A 15,994-nucleotide genomic window follows, 5' to 3' on the forward strand; every position below is an offset into this window, starting at 1 on the left:
CCTTCTGAACCCTTTGGTTGGTGGAAGGCCTGAGTGCTCTTCAAGCATGGTTACAGTCCTGCTGTTTGGCAGGCCTGTGGCCGCAGGCAAGGACAGGCAGTGGGCACTTGTGTGACAGGGCTGGCCTCCATTGCAGCATTTCCATCATACAAGGGGATCTCCTCAGGCCTTGTGCCACAGATGCCCCCCACCCCTGGGGCTCAGCCCTCTCCACCCCCGAGGAGCTGCTGTGCCCTTCAGAGGGTCTGGGGCTGTGGGGTGAGTGCCCAGAGCTCTGCAGCACCCTGTGGTAGGCACTGCTGTGGGGCCAGCCCAGACTGGGCTGTGCTGGGCAGAGGGCAGCAGAGGTGGAGGGAGGGCATTGGGAAGAGTTTAGGGGGAGCTGGTCTGGTCTGGAAAGTGCCCAGAAGAGAAAAATACCAGGGTATAGGTTGCAGTGTGTGACCATGCAGGGCGAGAACTGACCCCAGGGTTTTTGGTGCAGAGGCAAGGCTTGTGGAAAGCATGGAAGACATGCAGGTGTAGGTGAGAGGAGGAGGCCTGTCTGTGCCCTTGCTGGTGTGGACAGATAGGGAAGGCGGCTCGGGGACTTCGTCACCCCATTTTTTTTCCATTCCCAGCACTTGCTGGTCATCCTGGGTTTACGGGCAAGTTTTGCTGTGAGGCTATCTCCAGCTTCCTGCTGGTCCAAGGGCTGGTTTGGGGGAACAGACAGCCCTGACCAGCCTCTCTCCTTCCCCAGACCCTGGAGCAGAGCTATCTGCAAAGCCCCATGGCTGCAGCAGGGCAGGGGTCAGGACAATTACAAAGCACAAATTTCTATTGCCTTTGTTGTGGAGGTATGTGTGTAGGAAAAGAAAAGCTCACCTGAAGATGCTGGTTGCAAGGGAATTCAGAAGCAAACAGAAGACCTTTGGTCACTTCTGAGAGACCAAGGCTGAACAAGGGAAATACAGGGCTGCTGCTGAATGGGGAAGGTGATTTAAGAAGAGCAGCCACAGGTGGGGCTGAAGGAATGAATGCCTGCTGTGCCTGAGTCTTTCCTGAAATGGTCTCCAGGCCTCTGTGCTCAGGGAAAGGCTTCAAGGGAGAGAAGAGCATGCATTGGCATGAAAGTCAGGAAATCTTGCAAGGACTGATGCCAGTTTCTGCCCTTACAGGGGACTAACCCTGGCAATGACACAGGCTGGGGGCTGCCTGGCTGGAAGGAGGACTTTGGGAAAGGTCTTGGTGGACAGCGGGATGGACAGGATGCAGCCGTGTGCCTTGGAAGCAAGGAAGGACAGGAGCACCCTGGGCTATACGAACAGGAGCACAGCGAGGTGATTGAGGAAGGGACTATAGAAAACAGTGTGTCCAGATTTCAGATCCCAATATAGGAAAGATGTTAGCAAGCTGGAGCCACTTTAGCAAAGGGCCCTCATAATGATCCGAGGCAGGAAGACTTTACCTGTGAGGAGAGGCTGAGGGAGCTGGGCTTGTCCAGCCTGGACAAAGGAAGATTTTGGGCGAAACATATAGCAGCATTGCAGTGTTCGCAGGAAGACTGAGTCAGGCTCGTGTCCATGGTACAAGACACAAGGACAAGAGGCAACAGGCTGAAAGAAGGCGGTTAGTACACATATAGAGAAATACATTTCCAACATGAGGATAGTCAAATGCTGGAAGCTGTTTCCCAGGGAGTTTGTGCCAGCTCTATCCCAGAAAGTGAGTAAGGCATCTTTGGATAAAGCCCTGAGTAATCTGGTCTGGCCCTGCTTTGAGCAGGAGGTTTTTTCCAAAAAACCTCCTGAGGTCCCTTCCAGCCTGAATGATGCTGCCCTTCCTTCCCCTGCATGTTTTCAAATTAGGGAGAGCTCTCAGGGTCTCCCTGACCACAGAAATAATTCACATCAGGTGCAGGGATGATTTATATGTGCCCCCATACATACAGCCCTGACAATATCTAGAATCCATCAACATGTGTTTTTGAGATTTCCCCAGGTGTATCAGTATCTATTAAAAAAAAAGAAAAAAAAAGAAGCATTGACCTTCCAAAACATAAATATATGCAACACAGCAGTCCGCATCTTTGGTAACAGACTGGAAGTGGTGGCAGGGGTAGCGGGGCATCCTGCTGAAGTGAAATAAGTTCAGTTTTGATTTTGAGGCAACAGAAGGAGGACATGTATTTCAGGGCTGGCATCCAGAGAGAAACAGAAGATTCAAGCAAGTGTGGGGCAGTAATAGCTTGGGTGAGAGAGGAGCATGATCAGGGTATTGGAAGAAGGCAGACAGGTTGTGGGCAACTCACAGGCCTTGACCAATCCTTGCTTAACCACAGCTCTGTGTTTGAAGCAACAGCCAGTAAGGACAGAAGGGCATCAGTATGGCTTGGGAGATCCTAGGGTCCAAGTGTGGTGGGGTAAAGGGAACGTAGCTAAAGTCCACCGGGAAATCAGCACAGGCATAGGACAGTGTAGGACAGCCTGCAATGGGGATGATCAAGGGCATTGCTGAGCTGTGGTGCTGCAACGGAGGGATACAGACTCTGCCCAGGGAGCAACAGGGAGGACAAGGACTATGCCCCCTGTATCAAGGGGAAGCTTGGATTTGTGGGGGTCCTCTCTGTGACAGACAACAGGTTGGACTAGCTTTTGTCATTTAGGATGAGAGCAGGAGTCAGCAAGAGTGACCTTGTGTTTGCAGTTACAGACTGCTTGCTCAGGAGGAGGAAACAGAAAAGGTCTTTTGTCAGCAACCCCAGGAAGTCCCCAGGTTCATGAGCAGGTTCCTGTGGTGAACAACTTCAAGTGCCCTGGCATTCCCTGGCAAGGCAAAGCAACAGGGTGCCAACAGCCTGAAGTTCGCTATTGGGACAACTTCTTCAGGCAGCTGCCAGGTGGGCCACCAAGGGTGATTCTCACCTAGACCTGATCCTGGCCAACAAGGAACAGCTGGTTAGGGATTTGATGATATTCAGTGTCTGTCTTGGCTGTCATAGGCATGAATTAGTGGGGGATGAGACACCAAAGGGCAGTGAGTAAGGCCAGCAGCAGGACACAGACCTGGGACTCCAGAGGAGAAGACCTTGACACACTCAGGAGACTGAGACAAGCAGTGCCATGGGAAGCAGCTCTGTTGGGTGAAGGAGCATGGGAAATCTGACAGGCCATACAGGACAGCCTCCTTAAAGCACAAGAATGATCTCCCCAAATACCTTTGAAGAGAAGCAACCTTCTCAGAAGGCTGCTTGTGTGCACTGACTGAGCTCCAGGGCAAAAAGGCAGCAGGCAGGAGGTGGAAGCAGGGACAGCTGCCGACAGAATGTACAAACCTTGTCCCAGGACGTAGGGATGATGCCAAAGCCAAAGGTCCCATTGCCTTGAGAGATGCAGGGGAGGATAGAGGCAGGAAGATGAGCTGATACTAGTTCATTAACAGTAAAAGAATAGACAGGGATCATGTGGGCCTGCTGCTGAACTTCCTAAGTGTAGGAGCAGGTAAGGCTGAGGAACTGAATGACTTCTTTGGCTGTGACTTCTGCCAGGCCTTTGTGACTGGTGACAGGACCCTGGAGGAAAACAACCAGCAGTGAGTGGGGATCAAGTCAGAGGTTACTTGAGGAATGTCAGCCTTGAACAGCCCCTGGGAGCAGAGGGGAATCATCCAAGGCTGGGGAGGGAGGAAGCCAGTTTTGTAGCGAGGCTCACTCTGCATCACTGTTGACAAATCATGGAGATCAGGACAAGTCCCTGATGGCTTCCAAAGTAGTTGACAGCTCTCTTCCAACACAGGCCAGAGGATGACCAATGGAACAACAGGCTGTTTAACCTCCTATAGGAGAGCAGTGTGTCCCTGAGCATGTTCTGGAGGCCAGTAACAAGCAGGCACTGCAGATGTTTGCATCTTGACTGCCTGTCTCAGCCTGGGAGATGGGGTTTCCCCCTGCTGCGGGTGGCTTTGCCAGTCGAGTCACAAGGTCTAGCTGGTGCAGAATCTGCTTGAAGACATTCCTGTAAGCCAAATCTGTTGGGAGTGGTGGCAGTGCATTCCCCCACAGACCCCCATCCTGCCAGCAGGAAACAAAACTTCTCCGGGAAGGGAGAAGGGGAAGGAAACCCTGGAGGCTGGCAGGTTGAAATTTGAACTGGCCAGTCGAGATGCACCAGGTACTCCGAGGTGACCCTCTTGGCCAACAGGGATTTAATGACCACAGGTCAGATTTGACAGGGGTATAAACAGGGTCCCGCTGGAGGACACGTTGTCAGTCCTCCTCGGAGCAGCGGGTCTGCAGTCGGAGACTCCCCCTTGGGTTGTGGCACCACCCGAGGTAACTCCTCAAGGGAGAGAGTGGGGTGAGTGCCCAGAGCTCTGCAGCATCCTGTGGTATGGGAGGCATGATGTCCAGTACAGAGTGGGACCTGCCTGCAGGCTCTTGTGTGATAATATGCTGCTGAGGTTGTCCTGTGGCCAAGGGATCTGTGCAGCATAACACAGGTTTGATGGCTGTGCTGTACATGCAGCAGAGTGCAGTCAGCCCTAAGAACTCGATGTTCAGTATTTTCCTGGTCAGGACCAGCGTTCAGGTTTCCCTGTGAGAAGTCTGTGGTCCAGTACACTGCCACAGCTGAGATGCCATGGCCCAAATGTGCACTGCCAGGAGGAGCTGAAGACCCATGGCTTGTCACAGAACTATGATGGTTTTGGATTAAACGAGACGTGGTGGGACAGCTTGCTGAGCTGTGGTGCTGCTATAGAGAGATACAGGCTCTGCCCAGGGAGCAGCAGGGAAGATGAGGTCTATGCCTCCTGTATGAAGGGGAAGCTTGGATTTGTGGGGGTCCTCTATGTGACAGACAACAGGTTGGACTAGCTTTTGTCATTTAGGATCAGAGCAGGAGTCAGCAAGAGTGACCTTGTGTTGGAAGTTAGAAACTGCTTGCTCCGGGAGAGGAAACAGAAAAAGTCTTTTGTCAGCAACCCCAGGAAGTCTCCAGGTTCATGAGAAGGCTCTGTGGAGGGTGGGTGAGGAGGCAAGGAGGCACTGGAGCTGTAAGGACCTCATGTCCTTTTGTATGTACAGAGTGTTTACTGCTGGTGACTACATCCTACAATCAGTACTGGGCTGTGTGCCACCCCCTGCTCTCTACAAGACTCAGGTACTGCCAGGTCTGTCTCCTTTGCTAGGGGGATTTCTGTCAGCTACAGTAATCATTTCAGTCATGTCCCAGATACCGTTCTGTGGCCCCAGTGGAGTGGACCACTTCTTCTGTGATTTCACCCCATTGCTGGAGCTTTCACACACTGGCACTGTGACACTCATGTTCTTTGCTGCCATGACCTGCTTTTTAGATCCCATCCTCCCCTTCCTGTTCACATGGTCATCCTGTGTGCATCAGAGCTGCCACCCTGAGGAACGTCTCCCATCCGGCGCAGGCAGGCAGAAAGACTTCTCCACCGGCTCCTCCTGCCTCACTAGTGCCACTCTTTTCTACGACACCCTCATCCTTGGGTGTGTGATGCCCAGAAGAACCTTCCTGAGAGAGGTTGACAAAGCCCCTTATCAACACCATCCTCACATCCCTGTTCAATCCTCTCATCTACAGCCTGTGGACTAGAAAGTTTGGGGGAGGGGGACACTGAGAAAAATGCTCAGGGAAGCTGTGAGCTGCACGGAGAGCCCGTGGGAGTTGTAGGCCTGCAGGAAGAGATTGCTTCTGGTTCTCTTTTGAACCAGCCCAGAGGACCTGGGCTGGCATGTGCGGTGTCCTGGGCACGTCCCTGGAAGTGTGGGATATGAAGACGGGTTTTAGTGTGTGATGCAGCAGAGAGGTCCTAGTGGAGCTGGCTGGTGTCATCACGAGGCCTCTCTCAAACATCTTGGAAGGGGCAGAGAGATCAGGGATGTTCCAAGATCCTCAGAAAAGGCAAATCTCAAACCCATCTTCAAGAAGGGCAAAAAGGAGGATGGGGAGTGTTACAGGTTGGCCACCTTCACCTCAGTCCCTGGCAAGGTGACAGGGAAAAGGCTCTTGCAGCCATCTCCATTGCTTGAAGGACAAGAAAAGGATTGCTGAACCCATGTGGGAGGGGAAAGAAGGGCATGCTGTGTACCTGGACTTTTGCAAGTCCTTGGATGTGATTTCCCATAGTCTCCTTAGAGCAGACTGTTGACATCTGGACTGAAGACGTGGACAATGCAGTGCTTGGGAAGTTGGATGGATGATCAGGATCAAATTCCATCAATGGCACAGAGTCCTCTGAGAAGCCAGATACTAGCAGCATCCCTCCATGATCAGCAAAATTTCATAAAAGATCATTAAAAGCTGGAAATGAAGGCTTTTTCTGCTATTGCATAGATTTCTTTTTCTGCATAGGCTTCCACATTTTCTAAAATTTACATTCTGGTGTTGATTCAGTTGTCCGCACAGAGGTGGCCATGGCATCCAAGATGCCCTGTGGTAACTGAAGCACCCATGCGGGAAAAGTGATGCAGGAATCCTTCGGATGTACAAGTGGGTTTGCAGGCAGGGAACCTCTGGGGTGGTGCAGGGCATCACCTTCCTCCAGTGCTGCTGGGTAGGCTGTGAAGAGGCCTCTCAAGCACAGCAGACAGTATGTCCCCTTGGATGGTGGCTGTGAGGTCACTTCTGACTGGTCAGCTGCAGCAGGGAGAGAGATACTGTGAGGTCATGAAGGTCATCAGGAAGCCGCCCTCAACAGGAAGACACATTTGGGGAGGCCAGGAGGAGCCTGGGCAAAAGAAATGGGAGATTTGGGGGAGGGAAGAGGGCCTTGGCCAACAGACACAAAAGCTTTTGAAGAGGTAAAATGGGTTAAGGGGACATTGCTGTGAAAACACTGACTGTGAAAACATTCTTGTTAAGCCTTTACACTATCTCTAACTAGTAACCTTAAGCCCTAACCCTATGCCTAAATACTCGTCCTCCCCCTGACAGTAATCCACTGTTACTAACCTAACTGAGCTTAGGCTATCCCTAACCTCAAAGCTTACATCTAAGCCAAATCCCAAACCCAGAACCCCTTACCCTTACACTTACCCGGTTGCTCACCCTAGCCCCTAGCCTCTACCCCTAGTATTAACATGTTGGCCTTAATCCTAGACCTCACCCCAGCTCTAAACAAAACCCTAACCCACCATGCTAGCCTGCACCTTAAACACTCGCCAGGGAACCTCAGCAGAACACCAAACTCCCTCCCTAAGCCTTTGCCTAATCCCCATCCCTGAAAGGTGAGCTCTAATCCCTAAGCTCCAACCTGAACACCGAATCCCTGGAGCTCTTTTTCCCACGCTCTACTGCCCTCATCTTGGTCACCTCTCCTTAACCTCACTTAAGATGTTTGGCCCCTTGGGACCAGGACAGGGATCATGATGTCCCAGAACAGTCGCATGGCATTGGGAGAGGAATGTGAGGTGACCCGTATCTGATGAGCTCATAGGCCACAAGGAGGACATGGGTGGGAATGCTATGGTGAGGTCAGCTGTGCCTCAGAATCTCATGGGACAGCAGGAGGCACAAGGCTGGGCAGGTGGCTGGGAGGTCCCTTCTGTCCTTGGAGTTGATAGGCCAGCAGCAGGAACATGGCTGGGAAAGGGACTGTGAGGTCACTTCTTTGTGAAGGAGCTGATAGGTCAGCCCTTGACTCATGGCTGGGATATGTGCTTTTACACTCACATCTGCCAGTGTCTCTGACAGGCCAGCGGAAGCGTGTTGATTGTGAGAATCCCTTTCCCCAAGTACCTGGTAGGCCCGTCCAGGACGAGGGCTCGGATATGGCTTCTCACACCTCTTCTGCCTGAGTACGTGATGGGACAGCATCAGGCATGTGGCTTGGAACATCACGGTGAGGTTACTTCAGTCTGGTCAGTTGCCATGCCACAAGAAGGCTGATGGGTTGGGCTATCACTCCGACACCAATTATGTCTGAGAAGCTCATAGGCCAGTAGGAGGCACATGGCCATGAAGGCGAGTGTGAGGTCATTGGAATCTCCAATCTCTTGGGGTCATTGGCCATCAGCAGACACATGGCTGGCATGTCGACTATGACATCACTTCTGCCTGAGAATCTGATAGCCAGCAGCAGGCACAGGACTTGGTGGTTGTTCTGTACCTGGAGGTTCTGGTTACTTACGTCCCCAGTAAGAAAGGCACGCAGCCTCGGTGCAGTATCTTTTAAAATGCCATTTGATAGCGCAAACACTACAAACAGTGAATAAGGCCAACTGCATACAGGGCTGTATTAGGAGAGGCGTGGCCACCCAGGCAAGGGTGTTCTTATCCCTCGGGCCTCGGCACTGCTGTGGCCACATCTGGACTAGTGTGTCTGCGTGTGGGGTACTTCCCCGGTCTGGAGGAGTGGGGAAGAACTGGAGCGGTCCCAGAGGACATCTGCCAGGATGGGGCTTCTTTGGAGAGGCTGAGGGACTTGGGCTTCTTTAGCCTGGTGAAGTGGAGGCTCAGGGCACTATAGTAGTAGAGTGCAGCTGCTTGAAGGGTGGCTTCAGAGATGATGGAGCTTTTCTTGGTAGTGGGAAGAGGAGGAAACCTGCGCAAAGTGCAGCTTGGAAGGTTCAGACTGGATGTGTTGAGAAAGAAATGTCACTCAAAGGGTAGCCTTGTGGTGCAAGAGGTCACGCAGAGTGAGCCCGGATCAGCCCATGGCCTTGTGTTTCAAGGAAAATCCAGCCAGGCTGGAGAGACATCAGTGAAGGAACAGAAATGCTGGGGTGAGAGCTAGGTGGGAAATCAAGATGGACACAAACAGCCTGAAGGGAAGGAGGTAAGGCATGGGACAGGTTATGGCAGCCTGCAGTAGAGAGGGCCAAGTGCTCTGGCAAGGTTGAAAGGCCAAACAGGTCCAAGGGATTTGTCACCTTGGATTTGACAGTAGCTTCTGCCACTGAGGCCTACCAGGCAAAACTTGTTTTGAGGCTCTGAACTTAGTTTCTTCCTCACCCCTGCTTGGGGAAACCAAGATACACTGTACAGTTTTCCTACACTTGGCATTGCTCACCCCCACATCTCGCTGCCCCCAGGAAGAGCCCTGACTCACCTGTGAGGGACAGAATCTGTCTTCCCAAGGCCTGGAGATCAGGGCTTGGCCTTTCTGCTTCATAAAACAAACCAAATATTTTCTCAGCATTGTAGCCACCTTCACAGTGCTTTTGCCTACCTGCAATCACAGCCTCCAAGTATCTGCTCTAACGAGTCCCTGGGGAGGCTTTGTCAGGAATGGCCCTCAATGGGGCCCATTAATGCTTCAAGGTACTTTGCTTCTGACTTTGGCTTCTTGAGAAGTTTCTTTCCGTCTGCTCTCAGTAGCTGAGGTTCATGGACTCAGCCTCAAACACACCGTGGGGCTCATTAGGATACAGAAAGTTCTAACGAGCCTTGTTTCTTCCTGCAATTTTCTCCAAGTCTTCAAGACTTGTACAGCTAATTAGAGAAATTTCATAGTGTAGTTAAGGAGGAAGATTTCAAACTGCACCTATACCCATGGTTTTTTTTCTTTTAAAGAACAGTTTTTCTTACTCCTCAGTTTAGAGAAGAGGTGATAGAAGCATTCTCCAAGTGATAATGATCCAGAGTGTCTCCTCAGGAGGTCTGGACAGCCAGGAAAAGCAGTCCCTTGAGGTCTGACACTGGATGGACACCCTTGCTCCTCACCTCTCAAACCTCACCACTTCTGACATTGGCCACCTGGGGCTTACATCTCTGTTCCTTGCCTCAGACTTCTCCACTGATCTCTACAGCTGGAGGTTACAGCTCCATTGCACCATCTCCCCCCTGCTCTCCTTAGAGAACCGGCTGCACACAGGCCCAGAAATATTTTTGTATTTGCAAGCAAAGCAAAGAAAATCATGAAGAAGTTTCATAAACAATAAGTCGCACTCCTCAACAGCTTGCGAAGTACAAGCTGCCCCTAATGAGGCTGCCTTTCTACAAGGGATAGTCTTCTGAGAAATGTTTGTGATGGATACAAAAAAGTTAGATATAAACACAATTAAAGAATTGGCTAAAGAGACAATTAGACTACTGGAAGACAGGCAAGCTTTTAACTCCCTGAAGCTCAAAGCAGCTACATCAGGGAGAGGTATCTGAATGAACAAAGAGCAAGGGAAGGAGAGAAGTGGAGCACAATGGAAAGGGCCTTTGCCTAGGCAGTCTGCATCTGAAAAGATGACTTTCACAAATGGTCATTTTGTCAGGACAGGTGTAACTGCATGAAAGACTAGAGAAACTAAATACACCGAAGAACAGGCAGAATAGTGGCAACAAAGTTACAGGGGAAATTGGTTATTTCTTTGGAGTGTCCTCTTTAAAGGGTCATGGAATTGGTAGGGGTCTCTTGAGAGTGAAGACAAACCAATGTTGGGCTCATCTTCTAAAGAGGCCAGAAGTGCAACCCAGGGAACCACAGGCTGTACAAGGTCACTTTGATGAGGAGTGTGCCACTGAATGGCTCCTCATGGGTGACATTTCTGGGCACCTAAAAAAGAAGAACATCGGCATGGACTTCCCAAGGGTAAATCAGGCCTTGCCCACCTGATTGCCGTCATGATGAAGGAAGTGCATTTGTGCATGAGGGGAGCACAGTGGATGTTGTTTACCTCCACTTCAGCAAGACTTTTGGCACATTCTCCCTCAATATTCTTCTGCTCAAGTTAGGATATTATGGTCTGGATGGATAGACAAAGAGATGGCCAAAGCACCAGTGGGATGATGAGGATGAGAGCAGTGGTGAAGGGGTCATACCCTACCTGGAGGCCAGTGGGACATATTGGGGTATTGGGGGGCTGCACAGGGGACTCTCCTGGGCGCTGTGCTGTTTAACATCTGTGTCCATGACCCAGAGGAGGCAACTCTCACCACGTTTGTTGATGGCACTATATTGGGAGGACTATTCCTGTTCCTTGGGATGCCATTCAGGGGAACCTAACAGGCAGAAGGACTGTCCTGTCAGGAACGTTGTGAGATACAAGAAAGACAAAGGCCAGATCCTGCGCCTGGGATAGACTAAAACCCTGCAGTGGCAGGGGAAGGGGACTGCCTGGCCAGAGAGCATCTCTGAGGAAACAGCCCTGGTGGTGGTGGGGGACAGAAGGCAAAACATGATCCAGCAGTGATCCATATGATTCAAGGCTACCTGGTAGCACAGTTGGCCAGCAGTGTCCTGGAATGTAGAAAGAAAAGCCTCGCCAAAAGACTGAGGGAAATTATTGTCTCCCCTGCCCATCACTTGTCAAACCACCTGTACACTACTGTGTCCATTTTTGGGACCCTGGTTCAAGTGTCCAGGGTCTGGCTGGGGTGGGGTTCACTTTCTTCGTAGCAGCCCCTATGGTGTTATGTTTTGCATTGGTGCCTTAAACAGTGCTGATAACACACCAGCATTTTAGCTGTTGCTGAATAGTGTTTGCACAGTGTCAAGGCCTTCTCTGTTTCTCACTCTGCTCCCTCCCAGTGAGTAGGCCGGGGGTGGGTGAGGAGTGGGGGGCAATGGGACACAGCCAGGCCAGCTGACCCCATCTGACCAAAGGGATATTCCATGTCATATGACATGGTGCTCAGCAATAACATCTTGGGCAGAGGAAGAAGGCGGTGGAGTTTCCTGTCGTTCAAGGTGTCGAAGGGAGACTGGCTGGGTGTCAGTGTGCTTGTGGGAGGTGGTAAGTGATTGCCTTTGCATTGTCTTTTGGGTTGGGTTTATATTTGTTTTAATCTTTTTCTTTCACCTATTATCTGTTTTTATCCCAACCCACAAGCTGCCCAACAACTCCATGCAGCAGCATGGGTAGAGACCTGGCTAGCTAAGGAGTACTCTGAGGAGAAGGGCCTGGGCAGCAGGATGATGCCATATGAACCAGTGGGCCTCCCATTTCGAAAGGAGAGTGGAGAAACTGGAGAAGGTCTGGAGGAGGTCTGCCAAGGTGAAGTGAAGGGCTTAAGGCACGAGCTGTGAGAGAGTCCGAGGGAACTGGGTCTCTCTAGCCTGCTGAAGGAGGCATGGGGCCACCTAAGAAGAGCCTACAGCTGCCTCCAGAGATGGTGGCGCCAAGCTCTCTCCTGCAGTGGCCAGTGATATGACAGAGGCAACAGCCACAAATTGCCTCTTGGGAGCTTTAGGCTGAGCCTTAGGAAAAATAAAATGGACTAGGAGGAGTGTTGTTGTGATCTCCACCTTTGGAGCTCTTCTTTGCTCCTCAAAGTCACAGCCAGCCTGGAGGCTGGACTACAGACTCCCCAACAGTCTCTCTCCCACCAGCCCTTCCAGGAGCCTGTACCTTGACGCATGGTGTACAAGAAGAGATCGAGTTGGAGGTGAGGGTGTCTACTTCATACGCTTATTGGACAATTCAGGGTGGAAGGGAGCTCAGGTGGTCTCTAGTCCAATGCCCAGCTCCAAGCAGGGCCAGCTCTGAGGTCAGGCCAGGTTGCTCAGTAAATGTCAGCATCCACAGAGAGAGTTGACACATGAACCAGGCATCTAGGTCACCAGTACAGAAATGAAGACGAGGCATTTGACCAGCTCCCTGAACACAGCTATGGGTATGCCACACCTCCTGAGATTCCTGAGAACATCCACCTTCTTGTCCACAGGAGTGGGTTCCTTATGCAAGTTTCCTGGCATATCTGCAGACCAATGGGGTGCTTTAGGCTGCAAACAGAAATGAAAGCAAGCCTGTGACTGGGGCACTATCAGCTTAATTGCTACAAGAGAGGGAGATGGAGGGATCTCAGAGCTGCCAGGTTCCTGCTGAAGATTTAAGGCCTCTGAAACAGCAGCAGAAGATAACAGTTTTGAACTGGCGTAGCCTTTAGATCATTTCACATGTGATGGCTCTGCTCCCCCAGTTCAATCATTGGCACCTGGAAACCACCCCTGCTTTTCCTTCCTCTCCTCCCAAAACCTGACCAAGTGATGACAGGAAGGAAGGAAGGAAGCAGAAAGGCCCTAGGCCTCCATGACTCAGCTGGGTTCTGGCACTTGGAGGGCCACAGAGTCCTTCCATTGTACAACCCATAAAGAATCAAGGTGGGAAGTGAGCCTGCAAGTCTGAATCAACAAGGTCCATGGACAGGCAAGGCTGTGCCTATGGCTGTGTCTGGAGACCAGTAGCCCTACAGCATAGACCAAGCTGGGGCTGAAACTCAGGCCTAGGCTTCAATGGTCTCCTGGGCCCATGGACAGAGGTGTGGGTGGAAGCCACAGGTGATGCTGCCCAGGGCCCTGACACTGCCATCTTAGACCCCACCTGCCAGTGCCCTCAATTGGCCAAATTCTCATTCCCTGATGTGCAGGGTCTTCTCTCTGCTATTCTCCTTCTTTCCATCCCTGGGGATCTGGGAGACCACAATTTCACATTCATTATGGCCAACGCTGACTCCAGTTTTCACATCCCTGACCAGCTCCTCCTCTTCTGGGAGTTCCAGGTCCAGGTGAGCATCAGACTGGATGGCCTATTTAGAAGCTGACTCACACAGAAGCTCCCACCTCATTAGTTGCCTGTCCCATAGAGAGCATCCATATATATCTGAGCTGCCCTGACATCACACAAGGCACCTCCCACTTCTCATCTTCCCTGTCGGTCTCTCCTAAGCATGTTGTGTCTCCATTCACCAAATAACCCATGGGAGCTGTCCTTCCTCACCTCAGCTCTTACTCCACTCATGTCACAGCTCTGTCATGGCCCACAGGGCTCCTGCTGTCCACACCCCAGGTGGTGGGCATTGATGCCCATTAGGACTGCAGCACCTCAGATGTGGCACCAGGGCCAAGAGCAGACTGGGACAAGGGGAGTCAAAAGAATCTCAGGAGATATAATAAAGGGGGATGAAAGATGATGTTTAGCACTTACATTGTTGAAATTAGCTGAGGCAGAGACAGTTCTTGATAAGAAGAGCTGGTCCCAAGAACCAGCCAATGAGGCAGATACGGTTCTTGATAAGAAGCAGGAGCTGGTCCGAAGAGCCAGCCAAGACTGGTCTTGCTGCTTGGCTGAATGCCAAGAAACCACTGAGCCTGCGCAAGAAAAGGGGTTACTAGCGGTGATGAAGGCGAGTTGTCTATCTTCATCTCTGCCACCACCCGACGACCACCATAAGGAGGCACTGCGGAATCGCAGTTGAGAGGAGACTATGGAAATGACCTCTCGGAACTCATTTTAATATGAAGCGGGGATAGGTCATGCATATATATAGGCGTATTGTGAATATGTAACACTTGATTGTATAAATTTGAAGCGAACTGCTGAGTCAGGCCTGCAGGACTTTGGTGGGATTACCACCCTGTGCTGCCCAGTGCTGAATGAACATGCCTACTTTACAATCTCACTGATTGTGGAGTCTGTTTTCTGCACGTCACTGGTACTACCATGGAGTACCAGTAGGGGTAACAATACTACCATGCAGGATCAGGTTGGGATGCCAGGCCTACACTGGAGCATCAGGTAGGGATACCAGGCCTACCCCAGAGGGTCAGGTAGGGACTGCGGGTCTAACACCACGCACTCGTAGGGACAACAGGTGTAGCCTGGAGTACCAGTAGGGGTACCGGTACTAACTGCACAGGATCAGGTAGGGACACCAGGCAATACCCCGGAGCATCAGGTACGGATACCAGGCCTACCCCAGAGGGTCAGGTAGGGAGGCAAGGTCTACTCCGCCCTTGAGGTAGGGAGGCCTGGTCTACCCTGTCTGTGCGGGTAGGGCGGCCAGGTCTACCCCACCGGCGCTGGCAGGGATGCCAGGTCTACCCCGCCCTTACTGGCAGGGAGGCCTGGTCTACGCAGTCCACATGGGTAGAGACGCCAGACCTACCCCAGAAGGTCAGTTAGGGAGGGTGGGTCTAACCCTGCGTGCCCGTAGGGAAAGCAGGTGTACCAGTAGGGGTACCAGTAGGGGTACCGGTACTACTGCGCAGGACCAGGTAGGGACGCCAGGCCTACCCCAGATGGTCAGGTAGGGAGGCCAGGTCTACCCTGCCCACATCAGTAGAAAGGTTAGGTCGACCCCGCACTTGCCGATAGGGAGCCCAGGTTTCCCGTACCCACGCGGGTAGGGAGGCCAGGTCTAGCCCACTCTTGAGGTAGGGAGGCCTGGCCTACCCCGTCCATGGTGGTAAGGAGGCCAGGTCTACCTCGCTCATGCTGATAAGAGAGGCCTGGTCTACCCCATCCACCCGGATAGGGAGGCCAGGTCTACCACGTTCGTGCGGGTAGGGAAGCAAGGTCTACTGCACCCTTGCCGGCAGGGAGGCCAGGTCTACCCTGCCGTTGCCAGCAGGGAAGCCTCACCTCCTCTGTCCACGCGGATTGGGAGGCCAGGTCTACCACACTCGTGTGGGTAGGGAGGCCTGGTTTACCCCATCCGCACGGGTAGGGAGGCCTGGTCTACCCGACCCTTGCTGGCAGGCAGTCCTGGTCTACCTGGTCCACACGGGTAGGTACGCCAGGCCTACCCCGCAGCATCAGGTAGGGATACCAGGCCGACTTCATAGGGTCAGGTAGAGAGGGTGCGTCTACCCCTGCAAGCCTGTAGGGACATCAGGTGTACCCCGGAGTACCGGGAGGGGTAGCAGTATTGCCACGCAGGATCAGGTACGGGTACCGATACTACCCCAGAGTGTCAGGTAGGGACACCAGGCCAAGCCCGGAGCTTCAGGTACAGAGGCCAGGTCTACCCTGCCCTTGCCGGCTGGGAGGCCTGGTCTACCCCATCTGCGCGTGTTGGAAAGCCAGGCCTACCCCGGAACATCAGGTAGTGATACCACACCAATTCCAGAGGGTCAGGTAGGGAGGGTGAGTCTACTTCCATGCTCCCGTAGGGGCAGCAGGTGTACCCCGGGGTACAAGTAGGTGTACTGGTACTACCCTGGAGTACTGGTAGGGGTACCAGTACTACCACGCAGGATCAGGTAGGGATGGGAGGCCTACCCCCAGATGGTCAGGTCAGGAGGCCAAGTCTACCCCACCCGCGTGGGTAGGGAG

The sequence above is a fragment of the Haliaeetus albicilla genome, chromosome 30 (genome assembly GCF_947461875.1).
Source record: "Haliaeetus albicilla chromosome 30, bHalAlb1.1, whole genome shotgun sequence".
Lineage (NCBI taxonomy): Eukaryota > Metazoa > Chordata > Aves > Accipitriformes > Accipitridae > Haliaeetus > Haliaeetus albicilla.